At 44.7% G+C, this 19,962-nt stretch overlaps 1 protein-coding gene and 1 long non-coding RNA gene across 3 annotated transcripts in view; both read right to left on the bottom strand.

The window, feature by feature from the left end:
• Positions 1 to 19,962, bottom strand: part of LOC115081024 (zinc finger protein 665-like) — an 89,860-nt gene that overhangs the window by 25,204 nt on the left and 44,694 nt on the right. The gene's annotated exons all lie outside the window — the stretch shown is intronic.
• On the bottom strand, positions 5,945 to 18,405 carry LOC115081032. 2 transcript variants are annotated; one of them, XR_003853717.1, is made up of 4 exons: positions 18,276 to 18,405; positions 16,799 to 16,898; positions 14,070 to 14,284; positions 5,945 to 7,151 (listed from the first exon to the last, which is right to left on the bottom strand). It is a non-coding gene; the product is annotated as an uncharacterized LOC115081032 (long non-coding RNA). The 2 variants fall into 2 exon arrangements; XR_003853718.1 differs by lacking the exon at positions 16,799 to 16,898 and having other exon boundaries at positions 18,276 to 18,399.

Below are 19,962 nucleotides of genomic sequence, written 5' to 3'. Positions count from 1 at the left end.
TTGCTGGAGTAACTGGTGAATGGGTAATTTCAATTACACACGTCTTAAAAAGAATTTTGACTTATGCACATAAACTGGATTTTATGCAAGGAAATGCTCCAATATTTTTCCCTGTAAGATATGCAGACGTATATTTAAAAAAATAATAGATAGGAAAATGGGAAAAGTATGCGGGCTCAGTGCATGGAAATAGCTGTTTTCATTGCATTACGTGTACAGTATTCATGCACAAGCCTTCATACCTGCTTACGCTGCGGGGTACAGGTACAAGTATCCCATAATATGTGCAGATTTGATTTGTCCAGGTACGGGCTCAGTGCATGGAAATAGCTGTTTTCATTGCATTACCTGTACAGTATTCATGCACAAGCATCCCATAATATGTGCAGATTTGATTTGCCCAGGTACGGGCTCAGTGCATGGAAATAGCTGTTTTCATTGCATTACATGTACAGTATTCATGCACAAGCCTTCGTACCTGCTTACGCTGCGGGGTACAGATACAAGTATCCCATAATATGTGCAGATTTGATTTGCCCAGGTACGGGCTCAGTGCATGGAAATAGCTGTTTTCATTGCATTACCTGTACAGTATTCATGCACAAGCCTTCATACCTGCTTACGCTGCGGGGTACAGATACAAGTATCCCATAATATGTGCAGATTTGATTTGTCCAGGTACGGGCTCAGTGCATGGAAATAGCTGTTTTCATTGCATTACGTGTACAGTATTCATGCACAAGCCTTCATACCTGCTTACGCTGCGGGGTACAGATACAAGTATCCCATAATATGTGCAGATTTGATTTGTCCAGGTACGGGCTCAGTGCATGGAAATAGCTGTTTTCATTGCATTACGTGTACAGTATTCATGCACAAGCCTTCGTACCTGCTTACGCTGCGGGGTACAGGTACAAGTATCCCATAATATGTGCAGATTTGATTTGCCCAGGTACGGGCTCAGTGCATGGAAATAGCTGTTTTCATTGCATTACGTGTACAGTATTCATGCACAAGCCTTCGTACCTGCTTACGCTGCGGGGTACAGGTACAAGTATCCCATAATATGTGCAGATTTGATTTGTCCAGGTACGGGCTCAGTGCATGGAAATAGCTGTTTTCATTGCATTACGTGTACAGTATTCATGCACAAGCCTTCGTACCTGCTTACGCTGCGGGGTACAGGTACAAGTATCCCATAATATGTGCAGATTTGATTTGTCCAGGTACGGGCTCAGTGCATGGAAATAGCTGTTTTCATTGCATTACGTGTACAGTATTCATGCACAAGCCTTCGTACCTGCTTACGCTGCGGGGTACAGGTACAAGTATCCCATAATATGTGCAGATTTGATTTGCCCAGGTACGGGCTCAGTGCATGGAAATAGCTGTACAGCTCCGCCATGGTTGTGAGGGCGAGACAGGCAGGGTCGGAGCCTAATCACAGGAGAGAGCTCTGCTGCAGCCCCGCCCCTTCCTGCTGCTGCGAATGGACGGCAGGGGGAGGAGGCGGGGCACAGCACAGCCCGGTCCCGGCCGTTCTTTCGCAGCGAGCAGGAGATTCAGAGAGACGGATCCAGGCCCAGGGGAGAAGGTAGGGAGAGGCGCGGAGAGAGGGAACGTGGAGGGAGGGACCGGGTCCCAGGATCTCACCCTCTGTCCGGCCGCGAGCTGCAAAGAGCCCTACAGAGAGAGAGATCGCGGCCCAGGGGAGAAGGTGGGGGGAGGAAGGCACCGGGGGACGTGTGCGATGCTGCTGTGTGGGGATCGCTCCCTTATGCAGAGCCCTTCAGCAGCTCATAAAGACTCTGAGGAGCTCTGCTTTCCTATGGGAATCTAACGTTTTGCTGTTTAATGCGGCGATCGAGGAGGCTCCTGCACAGGTCAAGCAGTTCATGTCTCAGGTTCTTAAGGCTGCGAGATGCTCGGATCCGGCCGAATGGAAGAAGATCGCCGCTCCGGCAATGTCGCGGGCCTGCAGCCGTCCGGATGAGATGCACAGGGGATGGAGCAGGTCAGGGCAATACGGAGAAACGGTAGGACTACTCGCAAATTGAGAATAAGACTCCATGAACATAAGTCAAAATTAAATACAGCTACATGGTCAGCTCCTATAGTCTCGCATTGCATACAACAAGGTCATTTATTTAGTGCATTGAAATGGACTGTGATTGATCACGTGCCAATATCTCCGAGAGGTATCGTGAAAGGTTATTAAATAAGCGTGAAGCTTTTTGGATTTTTACGCTTAAAACACAGGCACCTTTGGGTTGAATGAAGAGTTAGAATGGATTTCATTAATTTAGATTTAGATGTCATGACGTGTTTGTTATTCTTCACCCTCCGGAATCTGAATCAAGCACCGCATTGGGCTTTAAATGAATTCACCAATTGCATCACTACGTCACAGCAACGAGTGTTGTGATTAAACTACCAATCATCTGTGCGTCCGGTTCAAAAGCAGAGAGAGCTAGCCGGCAGCCTTTCAACAGCATTGAACGCATGATGGCGTCTTTTTGAAAAAGAAGTATAATGTTAACATAGAACTTTTGGTTCACTGACTGATTATGAAACAGGATAACATCCCCTGAAGAAAGGTCTGTTCGCGGACCAGAAACGTGGCTACGTCGGGTTGTCAACTATCACCAGATAAGTCGAGACTTTCATAATTATTTCATGAAGTCAGCTGTTTATGACATTTAAAAAATGAAAAATCACACTAAGAAAATATATATAAATGTTTGAACTGGTTGCACATTTAAAAACAATTGGATGGAGGCGGTTCGGTTCATAATTATATGCACAAAATTGAGTTCACCCTGGTTGGGGTTTTAAACTCATATATATGAAACCTGCCCACCATCTTTCAAAAATGTTTTTTTCCAATTTAAACAGTGAGGTTTGTTTGGGTCAAAATTCAAATACTATTCATGCCTCCTGCATGAATAGTATTTGAATTTTGAACGACAGATTCACAGTTTGTGAACTATTGAGTGACTAAAGATTTCATTTAAAAATAATTCAAAAAAAAAGGGGGTTTTTGAATGAGAATCTGACAATAGTATATTAATGGCACTGAATGAGATCCTGTTATTATAAGAGCCCTGTTACTCATCTCACCCAATGCCAATAGTATATTAATGGGACTGAATGAGATCCTGTTATCATTATAAGAGGGGTTACTCATCTCACCCAATGCCAATAGTATATTAATGGGACTGAATGAGATCCTGTTATCATTATAAGAGGGGTTACTCATCTCACCCAATGCCAATAGTATATTAATGGGCCTGAATGAAATCCTGGTATTGAGTGCTGTCACTGTGCTCTTGAGTCACTGGCCCCAACTCACCAGATGCCTCATAATCGGCTGATTCAGTAAAATACGTGGGAGAGCTACTCCTGGGGGAATTCTGCAGAATTTTAAATTTTGCGCCAACTTTATATTGGTCAAAACAACAATTTACATGACAATATTTATGTAATTACATTTTAAATCATTACAGAAAAGTTAAGTTACAGAAATGTAAGTATTTTGAGCATAATTTCCCTAGAAAATCACTGTAAGCATGTCCTTTCCACATACACAGCTCCTGCTATAGGCTCCCTCACTCTCTTGCACTCATCTGCACATAACAGCCCCTTCACTCCAGCCCTGTCTCACATACACAATCCCTTTACTCAGGCTGGCACCCTCCCATACCCACTGCCCCTCTCTCACACACGAGCTCCCACCATCTCACACACATATGCACTCCTTCACAATCTCCTTTATATAGGCTCCCTCTGAAACCCCCATTGCCCCTCTCACACCCCCCCCCCCCCACACTATTCTCTCACCTGCATCCCCCCCATGCTCTTACACAGTCCTGCTCTCACACCCCCCCATGCTCTTACAGTCCTGCTCTCACACTCCCCCCCATGCTCTTACAGTCCTGCTCTCACACCCCCCCATGCTCTCTTACACAGTCCTGCTCTCTCACCCTCCCACACATTCTTTGTTACTGGCATTGCCACAGGACCCAAGCCCTTTGTGTCCAGGATTAAGGGGCCAGGCGCCCCATGCAGACCTTCCATGAGCAGAAAACAGCAGCGGAGACCCCGGGACTCCATGAACAGAGCTCATCTTGCGCACGCGCTCCGCTTATGGTGAGGACAAAGGGCCAGACCCGCTGATCGCGGCACACGGGGGCCTTCCCTTTTCTCTGCAAACATTGCACTGTGCCTTCATCTTCGCCGTGGAGCCTGTGCCGCGGGATGTGCCCCCTTCTTGGCACTCCAGGGTCTCGGGCCCTCTGCACGTGCAGCTTCTCACTCCTTTATTAGTTTCCTGCTCTGTACTTAGCCCCGCCAGCCACTCAAAGAAAAATGTGTAACTTTGGTTCTGAAGAGCCACAAATGGGCCTAGTTTTTAGGAAAAGCCACAATGAGTACACACGAGAGGGATTTGCAGGCAAAAAATCTCCTACATATTTATGTGGATATCCCTGAAAACCCAAACATCTTTGTGGCTGCTGAGGTCCAGAGCTGGGCCCCCCTTCGGCTACAGATTCTCTGGGGCCAGTTTATTAAGCTGCATTCAGCAGGGCACAGTTTAACCCACAACTTTGTACACATTTTTTGCAGCACAGAAAATGTGCACATAAAACTGTGTCCTGATTAGTGCCCCTAGCATGGAAATCGCCTGCCAACCAGGGCATTACCTTTTACCTTCCCGTGCAAAGGGATGTGCTGGCTTAACTGCCCTTGCCTTAAATTTTCAGTGTTAAGCCCTGATCGGAGCTGCAGTAAAATTAGCTCATTCCACCTCCAATAGGAGTTACATTTCCAATCTGGCAAATTATAATTTTGAAATCACATGGAATCCACATAAGCAATGTTTTCTGCTGCCCTGACCTCTCCCCAGTGATTTGGCAAAGCTGCTGGTGCTGTCCCTCTTCCTCTTGGATTATGCCCCATGTGCTCTCTTCCCCCTCCATGCTTACTGCATCAGGAATTACATTTTTTTTTTACTGCAAGCAGTAAGATTAATGCAGGGCTTACTACATTGACCCTTGTTTGCTACAGCAACTGCTAGTGTCACCAGCATTCAGTGGCCAGGCTGAAGGGTCAATGCATTAATGAGAATAAGTGATTGGGCTCCTTCTCACTGAACTCAGACCATGCATTTCACTGATGCATGGAGCAGCATAGGCTGGGGGGAGCCCGAGCCCTGATATTCCCTGTCATCTTTCTACTAGAACAAGGTAACATACAAGGTGCACACATGCGTGTACACACCCCCCCTCTAGCCCAGCACAATACACGCTACAAACCCAGACTCTGCCGTAGGGCAGCACAATGCAAGCTGCACACACACAGGTAATGCAAACTTCTCTCCTCCACACACAGCAGCTTTGCTCTGTGCTGACTGAGGAGAGGGAAGTGAGGCAGCGCTCACACTCAATCTGTACTGTACACTGCTGGTTTTATAAACCGTGTGCGAGGGAGATCTGGTGACCACACCTCAGTGAGCTCCTGTCACACACTGTACCCAGATATTATTCACCAGGGGGAGGAGGGGATACAGTCTATACCTATCATAAAGCAGGCAGAACGGACAGAGAGGGTCCCTCTCCCTAGTGGGGAATGGAGGAGAAGGCAGCAGTAATAACCTGAGATTAGGAGGGCTCAGAGCCCAGGTGCCTGGTGGGTTAGGATAGGCACAGGCAGGCCCTGGTCTCAGCCTCAGCCTCTCATATAACAGGGAGTCAGGACATGCGCTCGCTCATCCCCCCCCCCAATAAATCAGGACAATTTTATTTTGGTATAAAGAGATCACAGTTTATTGAACCTAACCAAAGCCCCCAACAATACAACATGGAAACCTTAACGATAACAAACCTGCCCACCCCTCCCCCTCACACCCCAGCATTAAAGCATTAACCCCCCCCCCCCCCCCCATCTCACTACCAAGGGCAAACCTGGCCTCAAGCTGTAGCCCCTCAGCTCCCTGGCCATCTGGTGTAGCAGCCCCTCCCGACATGAGCTGCCCCCCCATTGGGCTCAGGTTTCCACCCTTAACCTCCCCTCAGTACATTCTCCATCCCTTCCTGCCAATCATTCAGCAAACCCAACCCAATGTCTGATAAATGGATCCCATTCCCCTCTGAACAAACCCCTCCTCTCCACCCCAAGCCCAACCGGGATGCACCCAAACCCCCCCTGCCCCTATCACCCATTTCCCAATTTGCTTATTCACTCGGGAACGCCCAACTTCCATAAAACCCTCAGCCTTGCACCAAAGTCGCACAATTATGTCAGAGCAGCCTAATGTGATTCTCAGCCAACGAATGAATATTTGGGATAAATTCTTGACGCAGGTCACCCAGTCCCTGCAAGATTTCCTCCCTGCATCCTCGCCCCCTAAGTGACTCAGCAGAATATCCACCCCCCAGGAATGGTAACAGCTCCTCCCCTTCCATTCCTCGTTTGCTGAACCAGGGCGACCTTCATTCTATTTTTGTGTTTTTATATAACAAAGTTTGGCGCAAGCCTTCACTCCAGTTTACAAACTTTACTTCTCACAACGCATGTTATAACAATTAACAGATAAACTTTGTTAACATTTAACTTAACTCACGGTAACAGGGTAAATATTTCCTTTTACTGATGGTGGGATGGTCCTATGTAACTTTACTACCTGGTAAGGTAAGTACTGGTTACTGTTCGACAATGGTAAATATGCAATTGTCCGAATTGTTTGGTGCATAGGTTTATCATCTTGACCTGTAGGGTTGAGGATTTTGTTAACCGATGCCTTCGTTATAGGTTTGGTGAAATAGCCAGGTTTTAAGTTGTTTTTTTGAATAAGTTCGTGTCATCTTGAAGCATTAGGTTTTCAGGTACCGAGCTCCATAGGCGAGGTCCGGCTACTGAAGCTGCTCCCTCTCTCTGATTGTAGTGAGGCTCATAGCGGTTACTGATGGGAGGGCGAGCAGAGCTCTAGTTGTTGATCTGGTGTTGTGGGATATGGTTTTGGAATATCGTATTTAAACATTCCAGCTCTCCAGGTCGAGGTGCGCGACCTACGGCCGTCTCAGTGCCCAATGAACGAAAGAACAGCCCAGAGTTCAGATGCAGCCTCGCCTCCTAGGCCACCCTTAAGAGCTCTGCAATAGAAGAAAACACCAATCAATAACCCTTCACCCCAGCGTTTCCCTCGTGCCCTTTAGATTGTTGCAGGCTGGTGCTCGTATTTATTATTTTCCTTTTTTTGTTTTTAAACCCTCACATGAGACAGAAATGCCTTGGACTTCCACCTCCCTCTATCCTGTGCGCCCGCACCGGATATACCACATCCCGCGGCCGAGACTGCTGCCCCGATGCTGAAAGAATGCGAAGGATAATCTTTGGCTTCCCTCCCCGGCGCGCTCACCCCCATACAGAGCCCTCTGGGGAAAAACTGAAACCGGGTTAAAGGGCACCCGTTCCCAGGAACCAGAAAGGACCCGGGAACTAACGGGCACCTCCTCAGGTACTGCTTCAGAGTACGGACCGGGCAAACCCATACAGGGGTAGCGGAGAAGGAGCCTGACGACCTGCCCTTTACCTTTCTGATCCGTTTTCAGTTGATAAGAGCAACAAGTTGTGGGTAATGCGCCACTGTCTGCGACAGCTTGGAAACCATGTCAGCTGTAGAGGAGCATCCTCAATACACCAATCTCATTACAGGCAAGGTTGAGAGCCTGGACACAGTGGAAGGGACGGCTCGTCGGGGACATCCCATATCACTAACTTCCCCATTTGTTTCATAATATCAAATCCCCAGCGGGCTTATCCAAGAACGCCTTCACTACGTGGAAATCTCTGGCTAGGATACTGATGGGGCAATTTAGGCAGCAGGGGAACATTATGTCTCTAGACAATACAGGAATCACATCTCTCCATCTCCTTTAAATTTTTGGAATGTTCCCAAATTTCATATTTTCTGCGTAGGCACTTACCTTCATATATGGTGGAGTTGTCCGGTAGTTACCTTATATAGGGACAAATTAGTGGAGTGGATCACCCAACTCTTTGGAGCAGAAACTACTCCAGACTTTCAGAACGTGCTTTTAGGAGAACCTTTGAGGGGACCGACAGCTCACTAGCAACGATTATGTCAACAAATACATAGAGCGGCTCCTTTAGAACTCGCCTGCAAAAGGAAACGTCCAGACCCCCGTTCCCTGCAAATTATAGGTCAACTACATAAACCATAGGAGTTAGAACATATTACAGCTATACGCTACAATTTGAATCTGTTTATCAGGATGTCAGGGGACCATTACTATCCTGGTGTATGACTCATAACAGTAGATAGGGTTCACATTCTAATAGTGTCATCTAGTTCCAGTGAGTATTAAAAGGTGAACCCCATCACAGGATGTATGTTTTAAAGACTGGCTCTGTGTTACATATAAGAAAGGAAGAGAGCAACTGCCAAGACAGCCTGACAGGAGACCCTGTATCTATTCCTGTATAATGTTACCTATAACAATGGAAGAGACCCTCCATCTATTCCTGTATAATGTTACCTATAAGAATGGAAGAGAGCCTGCATCTATTCCTCTATAATGTTACCTATAAGGATGGAAGAGAGCCTGCATCTATTCCTATATAATGTTACCTATAAGAAAGGAAGAGAGCCAGCATGTATTCCTGTATAATGTTACCTATAAGAATGGAAGAGAACTGCTGCCAACACAGCCTGACAGAAGAGACCCTGCTTCTATTCCTGTATAATGTTACCTATAAGAATGGAAGAGACCCTCCATCTATTCCTGTATAATGTTCCCTATAAGAAACGAAGAGACCCTAAACATCTATTCCTGTATAATGTTACCTGTAAGAACAGTAGAGACCCTGCATCTATTCCTGTATAATGTTCCCTATAAGAAACGAAGAGACCCTGCATCTATTCCTGTATAATGTTACCTATAACAATGGAAGAGACCCTCCATCTATTCCTGTATAATGTTACCTATAAGAAAGGAAGAGAACTGCTGCCAACACAGCCTGACAGGAGAGATCCTGCATGTATTCCTGTATAATGTTACCTATAAGAATGGAAGAGACCCTCCATCTATTCCTGTATAATGTTACCTATAAGAAAGGAAGAGAGCCTGCATCTATTCCTGTATAATGTTACCTATAAGAAACGAAGAGACCCTAAACATCTATTCCTGTATAATGTTACCTGTAAGAACAGTAGAGACCCTGCATCTATTCCTGTATAATGTTCCCTATAAGAAACGAAGAGACCCTGCATCTATTCCTGTATAATGTTACCTATAAGAATGGAAGAGACCCTGCATCATGTTACCTAAAAGAAAGGAAGAGAACTGCTGCAAACACAGCCTGACAGGAGAGACCCTACATCTATTCCTGTATAATATTACCTATAAGAAAGGAAGAGAACTGCTGCCAACACAGCCTGACAGGAGAGACCCTACATCTATTCCTGTATACTGTTACCTATAAGAATGGAAGAGAGCCTGCATCTATTCCTGTATAATGTTACCTATAAGAAAGGAAGAGAACTGCTGCCAACAGCCCGACAGGAGACCCTACTTCTATTCCTGTATAATGTTACCTATAAGAAAGGAAGAGCCTGCATCTATTCCTGTATATGGTTACCTATAAGAAAGGAAGAGAACCTGCATAATGTTACCTATAAGAAAGGAAGAGAGCCTGCATCTATTCCTGTATATTGTTACCTATAAGAAAGGAAGAGACCCTGCATCTATTCCTGTATACTGTTACCTATAAGAAAGGAAGAGAGCCTGCATCTATTCCTGTATAATATAACCTATAACAAAGGAAGAGAGCCTGCATCTATTCCTTTATAATATAACCTATAACAATGGAAGAGAGCCTGCATCTATTCCTGTATACTGTTACCTATAAGAATGGAAGAGAGCCTGCATCTATTCCTGTATAATGTTACCTATAAGAAAGGAAGAGAGCCTGCATCTATTCCTGTATAATGTTACCTATAAGAAAGGAAGAGAGCCTGCATAATGTTACCTATAAGAAAGGAAGAGAGCCTGCATAATGTTACCTATAAGAAAGGAAGAGAGCCTGCATAATGTTACCTATAAGAAAGGAAGAGAGCCTGCATCTACTCCTGTATAATGTTACCTATAAGAAAGGAAGAGAGCCTGCATAATGTTACCTATAAGAAAGGAAGAGACCCTGCATAATGTTACCTATAAGAAAGGAAGAGAGCCTGCATCTACTCCTGTATAATGTTACCTATAAGAAAGGAAGAGAACTGCTGCCAACACAGCCTGACAGGAGAGATCCTGCATCTATTACTGTATAATGTTACCTATAAGAATGGAAGAGAGCCTGCATCTACTCCTGTATAATGTTACCTATAAGAATGGAAGAGAGCTTGCATCTACTCCTGTATACGGTTACCTATAAGAATGGAAGAGAGCCTGCATCTGTTCCTGTATAATGTTACCTATAAGAAAGGAAGAGCCTGCATCTATTCCTGTATAATGTTACCTATAAGAAACGAATAGAACTGCTGCCAACACAGCCTGACAGGAGAGACCCTGCATCTATTCCTGTATAATGTTACCTATAAGAATGGAAGAGACCCTGCATCTATTCCTGGATAATGTTACCTATAAGAATGGAAGAGACCCTGCATCTATTCCAGGATAATGTTACCTATAAGAATGGAAGAGAACTGCTGCCAACACACCTGACAGGAGAGACCCTGCATCTATTCCTGCATAATGTTACCTATAAGAAAGGAAGAGAGCCTGCATCTATTCCTGTATAATGTTACCTATAAGAATGGAAGAGACCCTGCATCTATTCCTGTATAAAGTTACCTATAAGAATGGAAGAGACCTGCTGCCAACACAGCCTGACAGGAGAGAGCCTGCATCTATTCCTGTATAATGTTACCTATAAGAATGGAAGAGCCTGCATCTATTCCTGTATAATGTTACCTATGAGAAAGGAAGAGAACTGCTGCCAACACAGCCTGACACAAGAGAGCCTGCATCTATTCCTGTATAATGTTACCTATAAGAAATGAAGAGCCTACATCTATTCCTGTATAATGTTACCTATAAGAAAGGAAGAGAGCCTGCATCTATTCCTGTATAAGGTTACCTATAAGAAAGCAAGAGAGCCTGCATCTATTCCTGAATGTTACCTGTAAGGAAGGAAGAGAACTGCTGCCAACATCCTGACAGGAGAGACCCTGCATCTATTCCTGTATAATGTTACCTATAAGAAAGGAAGAGAGCCTCCATCTATTCCTGTATAATGTTACCTATAAGAAAGGGAGAGCCTGCATCTATTCCTGTATACGGTTATTTATGAGAATAGAAGAGACCCTGCATAATGTTACCTAAAAGAAAGGAAGAGAACTGCTACCAACACAGCCTGACACAAGAGAGCCTGCATCTATTCCTGTATAATGTTACCTATAAGACATGGAGAGCCTGCATCTATTCCTGCATAATGTTACCTATAAGAAAGGAAGAGATCCTGCATCTATTCCTGTATAATGTTACCTATAAGAATGGAAGAGAGCCTGCATCTATTCCTGTATAAGGTTACCTATAAGAAAGCAAGAGAGCCTGCATCTATTCCTGCATAAGGTTACCTAAAAGAAAGGAAGAGAGCCTGCATCTATTCCTGCATAATGTTACCTATAAGAAAGGAAGAGATCCTGCATCTATTCCTGTATAATGTTACCTATAAGAAAGGAAGAGAGCCTGCATCTATTCCTGTATAATGTTACCTATAAGAAAGTAAGAGAGCCTGCATCTATTCCTGTATAATGTTACCTATAAGAAAGGAAGAGAGCCTGCATCTATTCCTGTATAATGTTACCTATAAGAAAGGAAGAGAGCCTGCATCTATTCCTGTATAATGTTACCTATAAGAAAGGAAGAGAGCCTGCATCTATTCCTGTATAATGTTACCTACAAGAAAGGAAGAGAGCCTGCATCTATTCCTGTATAATGTTACCTACAAGAAAGGAAGAGAGCCTGCATCTATTCCTGTATATGGTTACCTATGAGAATGGAAGAGACCCTGCATAATGTTACCTAAAAGAAAGGGAGAACTGCTGCAAACAGCCCTACAGGAGAGACCCTACATCTATTCCTGTATACTGTTACCTATATGAATGGAAGAGCCTGCATCTATTCCTGTATAACGTAACCTATAAGAATGGAAGAGACCTGCTGCCAACACAGCCTGACAGGAGAGACCCTGCATCTATTCCTGTATAATGTTACCTATAAGAATGGAAGAGACCCTGCATCTATTCCTGTATAACGTAACCTATAAGAATGGAAGAGACCTGCTGCCAACACAGCCTGACAGGAGAGATCCTGCATCTATTACTGTATAATGTTACCTATAAGAATGGAAGAGAGCCTGCATCTATTCCTGTATAACGTTACCTATAAGAATGGAAGAGAGCCTGCATCTACTCCTGTATAATGTTACCTATAAGAAAGGAAGAGCCTGCATCTATTCCTGGATAATGTTACCTATAAGAAAGGAAGAGACCCTGCATCTATTCCTGTATAATGTTACCTATAAGAAAGGAAGAGAGCCTGTATCTATTCCTGTATAATGTTACCTGTAAGAAAGGAAGAGAGCCTGTATCTATTCCTGTATAATGTTACCTGTAAGAAAGGAAGAGAGCCTGTATCTATTCCTGTATAATGTTACCTATAAGAATGGAAGAGACCCTGCATCTATTCCTGTATACTGTTACCTATAAGAATGGAAGAGCCTGCATCTATTCCTGTATACTGTTAGCTATAAGAAAGCAAGAGAAACCTGCATCTATTCCTGTATAATGTTACCTGTAAGAAAGGAAGAGACCCTGCATCAATTCCTGTATAATGTTACCTATAAGAAAGGAAGAGACCCTGCATCTATTATTGTAAAGTATTGCCTATAAGGGGTAAAAGTGCTGCCAAAACAGTGGAGACTCCTCCGCCTCGATTCAGTCTCCTCAGAAATTACAAAGCACTATGTAAAGTGGAGAAAAATAACCAGAGAGCATATGTCAGTCAATACAATAAAATGGCAGCTAATTTGGTTAAATTGAACTATTAACCAGTCTTTCCAGGAGCATAGAAAGTATATACATGGGTGCGTTTTATTTATATGCAAGTGTGTGTTGTAAGTTCATATTTATGGTGTGTGCATGTGTGACTGGTGCCTATATGTGTGTAGTATGTGCGCTTTGTATATATATTTACACTGTGTTTGTGTGTATATATCTATATATGTGTGTAGTATATGTGTGTGGTATGTATGTGCTTTGTATCTTTATGTATATTTACACTGAGTATATATAATATTTGTGTGCACACTTCCCTTCTATCTTGTCAATGATTGGTCCTCACTCCAAACTTTTTGTAGACCTTGAGTCTTGGGTGGGGGCATCAGCCTTTTCCCACTTTATAAAACTGCTGAATGAAATGGGGGTGGGGGTGCAAGAAAGCAGTAAGGTTGGCATATTTTGTCCCCTAAATAAGGTGGGGTTAAAGATGCTTGGGTGTTTGGTTCTCTTTTGCCTTTTAGCATCTGTGTTTGGATTCTTTGCTGACTCCCTGTATCTGTATCAGGGTTTTTATGATATTTGTATCCTCATCTGCTTTAGGATGGTTTTCTGGGAAATGGGCTCTCAGATCTGACAGTTAGTAGTGTAAGCAGAGGCCGTGTAGGACATTACACTTTTTTACTGGTTCTTGCATGTACAACCGACTGCAAACAAACCCCCAGGATCAGATTCCCCTCCACTTCTCTTTACTGAACCTGGGGCCGGTTAACATGGAAGTGCAACAGAATCTGGGGCCATCCATTGCCTCGTCTGCTTTCAGCCAGGGCTTGAAGTTCATTAAACGTATTTTGAATCATTTTTATTTCCAGCCCAACACCATTTACAGGCTTAAAACTAGGTTTCACATGGGCAAATCTGCTTTACCCTCATTGTCAATAGGTTTTATCTACATTAAGTGCAGCATCTTACACAGACATGCTCAATTCACCTGTAAATGTTGATTTTAGAGCTTGAATGGTGATCTTTGCAGCGGTGATGGGGTATTTTAGGGCAGATGAACATGTGTAATGCAATCTGGTCAGGCCTCACATAGCTAATCGTCCCTCCTTTTACCCCAGTACTGTATGAGCTTTCCAGACCAATCAGCTCCCTTCTAAAGACGTGACCTGGATGCTCCCCAAAGCTCTTGTAGAATGATAATTCCTGTGTTGGTCCAAGAAAAGGTGTCACAGCTTAGGGAAAAGGCTATTATTCAGGACTAGAACACTACTTGTTCAAATATGTATTTATATAATTCTGAAATAACTCAAATGTTTAGTAATATATATGTTTGTATCCCTTTTATCTAATAGAATAGACAATACATAGAGATATATGTGTGTATGTGCATCAAAACTATGTCTTTGGCACAAGCACTTCCCACAGGACCTATCACTAAAGCATGAACATTGAGAACGGCCATCCACTGTTGCACCCGCAGATACTGGGGCCCCTCAGATCCAGCTATCTTCAGGCCAATATCCATTCTCCACTTCTTAGCTTAAACTACTCAAAAAAGTAGTAAGCACCCAACATACCAAACACTTTACAAAAACACATTCTATATCCATCCCAATTCGGATTTTGCAAGTTTGTCAGCACCAAAACAGTAATCTCCCTCACCACCAGTTCAGAGGTCAGTTCACAGGCCAGTCCTATATCTTAGCAATGTTGGACATCTCCGCAGCATTTGATACCACTCACAAGATCCTCATAGACAAACTAACCGAAATTGGTCTAACTGGCACGGACCTACACTGGTTTGTCTCATATCTAGACAGATAAAGTCAAAATAGGCAACAGCAAATCAGAACCTATCAAACTCACTCAAGGAGTGCCCCAAGGTTCATCTCTTCAACATCTACGTGCTTCCCATATGTAAACTTATCCTACCTAGGGCTCACACTTCATCTATGCAGATAACGTCCAAATTCTAATCCCTATCCCTGAATCTATCCCCAAATCACTCCATGGGAAACCCACCTCAATACTATCAACCAATTACTCACCCAATGAACCTTGCCCTGAATACTTGCAAAACCAAACTCCTAATCATATCCCTCAAACTAAGTCAAATGACCCTTACTGACTTAAAACTCCACTGGCTACTCATAAGCTTTAGAATCTTACACAAGACTCTCACCATCATTCACAAAAGTATTCACAAACAGATCCCTATCAATCTTCCATGCCCACTCACTATCCACACCTCAAGACCTATCAGAGAAGCCTACAGGGATCACTATGCACCCTCCCAACCAAATCCACCTTTCATGCAGCCACCAGAGAACGAGCCCTCTGATAGCAGGGCCAAACATCTGGAATGCCATGGCTCCCTGATCTAAGACAAGAACCCTGTCTATTGATGTTCAGAAAAAAAAAACTCTACTAAACTGTTTCAACAAGCCTTCCCTTAATTCAGGGCCATCTCAATTATAAGATATTGCCATGCTGGGTCAGACCAAGGGTCCATCAAGCCCGGCATCCCAAGCATTCATATGATTGGAATTGTAATATCACCATCACTACATGATCTTCTCATAAGTCCAACTGCTTAAATCATCAAGAATTCATATACACCACATCCCCCCTAAGACTGCTGACACATCACAGGACTGCTATTTGATTATCAAAGTGCTAATTATGTTAGATTCATTGTTCAAAATGTTATATCATATCCTGTTCAATGTTATTTATATTTATCCTATCCAAATCCCAGTTCTTACTTCCTGTTATCTGTAAGACACTCATATGTTATGTCATCCCAAAGTTAATTGTAAACCGAAAAGATTAGTAACATTGTTACTAGAACTGCAGTACATAAAAATGTTAAATAAATAAAAATATGTGTACTAAAAAAATTAACACCCCTCCTACAGCAATGATTTCCTAACCATCCTTCAAGCATTCATCTTCTCCAAGATAGACTACTGCAACTCCCAACCACAACACTCAAAACCCTCCAAATGCTACAAATTTCCATTGCCAGAGTCCTCACAAACATCACTCCCATGGCTCCCAATGCAATTCAGAATCCTCTTCAAGAATCTTACCACAATACACAAGATCATACATAATCCAAACATACAATGGACAAACCCCTCCAACTTTCAAAAACCAAAAAGCCACAAGACCCGCAGACACTGAGACCCTACCAACACCCTCACCCAAGCTAACTCACCTGAACTCTACCAGGGAACGAGCACTATCAATTGCAGCACCCAACTGGAATTCCATGCACCAAGAGCTACATCTAGAACCCAACACCCAAAACGTCAACAGAAAACCCCAAACTGAAAACCTGACTGTTCAAACAGGCCTTTTCATATCCCCCCTTCACTACCAAGCCCTGAAATTAGAGCACCCTACAATACATGCCCTTGTATATAGTTCTCTGCCCCCTCACCAACCTACTTTACTGTACTTTGTTATAATACTGTTATCTGCCTTCCTTCTACTCATATTTAAGAGTCACCCGACTTTCTGTAATTCAAACCTGAAATACTTTAATTTAGCCTTTTAATGTTGAGATGTAGTTTCTCTCTTATGCTAATTTTCCATGTGTTTATACCTGTTCAATGTAAACCTATGTGATGTGCAAACAAATGTCTGTATATAAAAAAAGCTATTAAATTTAATCTTGTGATTATCTGTGGCACCGGGACAGACCTCACCCACCTCTTGCTCCTGCAGTAACCAGGCCAGCCGTGTGGTTTGCACTCGTCAGGAACCGGTGGAGGTATCAGAGAGCATCTCCATCAACACAAGATACCTGAATCTGCAGGAGAACAATACTCAAGGTCATCAACAGACATTCAAGCACCTTCGTCACCTGAAAATCTTACAGCTCAGCAAAAGCCTGCTCTGTATGATTGAGGTGGGAGCTTTCCATGGCTTGCCCAACCTGAGCACTCTGGAGCTTTTTGACAACCACTTGACCACTGTTCCCACTCAAGCTTTTAAATACCCTTCAAAGTTACTGGAGCTGTGGCTGAGAAATAACCCTATTGAAAGTATCCCCTCTTATGCTTTCAACCGTGTCCCATTCCTTCAGAGACTCGACTTGGGGGAACTTAAGAAGCTGGAGTATATTTCAGAAGCTGCCTTTGAAGGCCTTGTCAGTTTGAGGTATCTTAACTTGGGCACGTGCAACTTGAAAGATTACCCACCCTGACTGCATTGGTGAGGTTGGAAGAACTGGAATTATCAGGGAACCACCTAGAAATGATTCAGCCTGGCTTGTTCCAGGGCCTAACCAGCCTTCATAGGCTTGCAAGACCTCACACACAAGCTAAAGAATAGCGTCAGAGCCCTGCCAAATGCTTATAACCTTCTTTAGCTTGCAAGACCTGGCACACAACTTAACAGTGCTAGAGGACAAATCAGGCCCTGCCACACCAGCAGCAGGGCTCTAACACCATCCTGCTGCTCCCCTAGAGTCAGAACAGTGCTAGAGGACACATCAGGCCCTGCCACACACCAGCAGGGCTCTAACACCATCCTGCTGCTCCCCTAGAGTCAGAACAGTGCTAGAGGACACATCAGGCCCTGCCACACACCAGCAGCAGGAGTCTAACACTCTGCCAAAGTGCTTAAGGCTGGGTGGTCCCAGGTCCACCAGCAGAGATTAAGCATTTTAAGCAGGGCTCTGTCAGGTCTGATTTGTTCTCTAACACTATATTAAGTTTCCTCTCAACTCTTGTCAGCCCCTGTCCATCTGATTGACTCCACTGCTCCCATTTTCCAAACTGGCTCCCTGGCTACAAACACTCTCTGGAACATCAAAGGTCCAAAGGCTCTCAGTTATAAAATTTCTCCACTGGTTTCCCTTGTGGGATTCAAACCCTCATTGGGCTGGCAGGGAGGCACCAAGCCCAACCAGTGAGTGCTGAGCCTGGCTTTTCCCCTTGAAGCTTAGCCTTTATTTCACAGACCTCTTCTCTCCCTGCCATAAGTCCTAACAAACAAAAAAAAAAAGAGTGTCCCAAAACAGGCCAGCAAAGAATTTAAGTGCAGCCCTGCTGCCCTCTCTGCCTCCTCCCTCCTATCTCTGCTCTCTACCACACTCCCCAGAAATACCTCCACCCAATTGGCAGCCTTGGAAATAGTTCATTAGCAATAAAAAAAAGGGAAGGTTTTGAATCTGCACACTCACCTTCTCTGGTACCAGGGTTTCAGTCCTTTCTCCCACAGTAAAGCAGTCCTCAGCAGCATCAGGCAGCCGGGTCCCACTCCCTCCTCTCCAGTACCTGGAAAGAGACTTGAAATGCTTTGGTTTGGCTCCTTTTTTTATAGGATGGAGACTCCTCCCCTGCTGGCCAGGGATTGGTTCCCAAGGCCCCACCCTCTCCCTCCCACATCTGTGTCTCAGGTTTCTCCGATGCTTCAGGGGGGAAGGAACCAGCCCGACTGACTCTGTGTCACTTGGTATTTCTTCCCCCTTCCCTGCAGATTTTTGGTTCCGGGGAGTTTTTGTTTCTGGGGTTTTGACCTACCTCCCTGGACTGTATACTGACCCCGTCACACACCTCCCCACTTTTTCAGGAGTCTTGCCCTTCCCCCCTCCCTGAACAGGAAGTCAGCATTTCCATGTTTCTTTCCCATAAACTTTTTCCTTTCAAAATCCCACCAGCCCCTTCCTGATTATTGTGATCCCATCTTGCCTCCCCCCCACCTCCATAAAGATATCTTTACCAGGAGCACCACAGCCTCCCAGGATCCACCGGTGGCTCAGGGCTCAGAAGGAGCCATTTATAAGCCACACGGTTCACATTCAGCCTCTGTTTTATTTAAACACACTTCTGTGTGATTTTTATTACAATAAACTTTTTTTTATTAGGAAAACAGTCCACAATGTCTCTATCCATCATAATTCAGTCATCAGCCGATACACAGTACAGAGCAATATCCCCAGCCCTTCCTTTATTCCCCCGCCCCGGACAATGCTAGGATTTCCACTTCTCCCAGGGCTTCCCTATAGTTGTAAAGGATCCAGCCTGTTTCTCCGTATTGCAGCTGGGGACAGAGGCTCCGGGGTTTTTAACCCTCTTTCCACTACTCTCTTGTATTACACCATCCAGGGATTAACAGCTCCTCGCCCGCAATCACAAGAATGAAATGTTCTCTCTTAAAAGAATCTTTCTAACGCAGAGCTGTGTGTGAGGGTCTCAGTACTGGAATAGCAGGAAGTGCTGCAGGGTAGGAGTGTGGTGCATTGGTAGAGCTGTATGTGAGGGTCTCAGTACTGGAGTAGCAGGAGGTGCTTCAGGGCAGGAGTGAGGTGCATTGGTAGAGCTGTGTGAGGGTCTTAGTAATGGAATAGCAGGAGGTGCTGCAGGGCAGGAGTGAGCTGCATTGGCAGAGCTGTGTGTCAGGGTCTCAGTACTGGAATAGCAGGAGGTGCTGCAGGGCAGGAGTGAGGTCGCCTGTATGACATAGTGAGGTTAAAGGTAGCGTTGGCGCCATTTTGAAGATTGGCAATACGGCCCGCGTGCAGGAGGTCGCTCCCGGACCCCCGCTGGACTTTTGGCAAGTCTTGTGGGGGTCAGGAGGCCCCCCCAAGCTGGCCAAAAGTCCCTGGGAGTCCAGCGTGGGTCCGGGAGCGATCTGCACGCATGACGTCGGGAGCCAGGAACCAAAATGGCACCGGCGCTACCTTTGCCCTGTCACATGATAAGGGCAAAGGGTCACCGGCGCCATTTCTCAACGCAGCCGTGGCCAGAGAGCTGGAGATCATGTCGGGACACCCCCCCCCCCCCCCACTGGACCCCAGGTAATTTAAAACATTTGGGGGGGGGGGTTCGGGAGGGTGGGGGATTTGTTTTAAAGGTTCGGGGTGGGTT

Source organism: Rhinatrema bivittatum, chromosome 19 (assembly GCF_901001135.1).
Source record: "Rhinatrema bivittatum chromosome 19, aRhiBiv1.1, whole genome shotgun sequence".
NCBI classification, from domain to species: domain Eukaryota; kingdom Metazoa; phylum Chordata; class Amphibia; order Gymnophiona; family Rhinatrematidae; genus Rhinatrema; species Rhinatrema bivittatum.
This window is presented reverse-complemented; position numbering and strand designations above follow the sequence as displayed.